A 1003-nucleotide genomic window follows, 5' to 3' on the forward strand; every position below is an offset into this window, starting at 1 on the left:
CGGTCACGTCATCAATGCACTTGCCGATGTAGCTGGTCACTGACGCAGGGCACAGGCAAGATTGACATCTCCAACCACCTCTAGTAGCTCCTCTCTCATTACCGTCATACACTTTCTTTACATCCACAAAGACCGTAGTGCAGCTCCTTCTGACCTTCGCTGTACTTCTCCATTAACCTTCTCAGCGCATGGTTAACCTCTCTTTCTGGTCATGAAGCCATACTGCTGCTCACAGCTTCTGCTGCTCTTTCCCATAGCTTCATTGTGTGGCTCATCAACTTTATACCCCTGTAGTTGCTACAACTCTGCACATCACCCTCGTTCTTAAAGATCGCCACTAATTACTGCTCTACAGTATTCACCTATACCTCCCGTCTTTCCCTCTCATTTTCCTAATAAGCTTCTCAAAATACTCCTTCCATCTTCTCTGCACAGTGTCCTGCTTTCTGTTTGGTCTTTGTCACATCCCTCTCTACTCTGTGCTACAATTCCTTGTAATCCTGTCTACTTTCTTCAGTCCTTTCTAACCCACTTTTTAGCTAGCCTCGTCCTGTGAACGATGTCCTGTACGTCCTCCACACTGTACCACCATGTTTCATTATCTTCTTTTCTCCTTCCAGATGACACACCTAGCTCCCTCCTACCTGTTTCCCTAATCACCTCTGCTGTAGTTTTCCAGTCATCTGGAAGATCTTCCTCACCACTCAAAGCCTGTCTCAGCTTCTGGTATGTTCGCTGTCTAAGCAACATTCTTCTTGCAACCCCTGTGGCTCGATTTTTTTACTTCTCTTTATCACTATAATTGTGTTACACAAAAGATTTTATGATACAATATTATAATGTAATATAATAATCTGAGCTACTGTACTTTAGTATGCTGACGGACCTGAACTGTTGGTTTAATAAAGTTCCCAAACATAAACACTTAATGTGTTGCTAATGTCACATGAACATTTCCGTTTCTTGTACACGTTTGTTCCATCAATCATGGACGACGCTTTTG

The sequence above is a fragment of the Tachysurus vachellii genome, chromosome 11 (assembly GCF_030014155.1).
Source record: "Tachysurus vachellii isolate PV-2020 chromosome 11, HZAU_Pvac_v1, whole genome shotgun sequence".
Classification (NCBI taxonomy): Eukaryota; Metazoa; Chordata; class Actinopteri; order Siluriformes; family Bagridae; genus Tachysurus; species Tachysurus vachellii.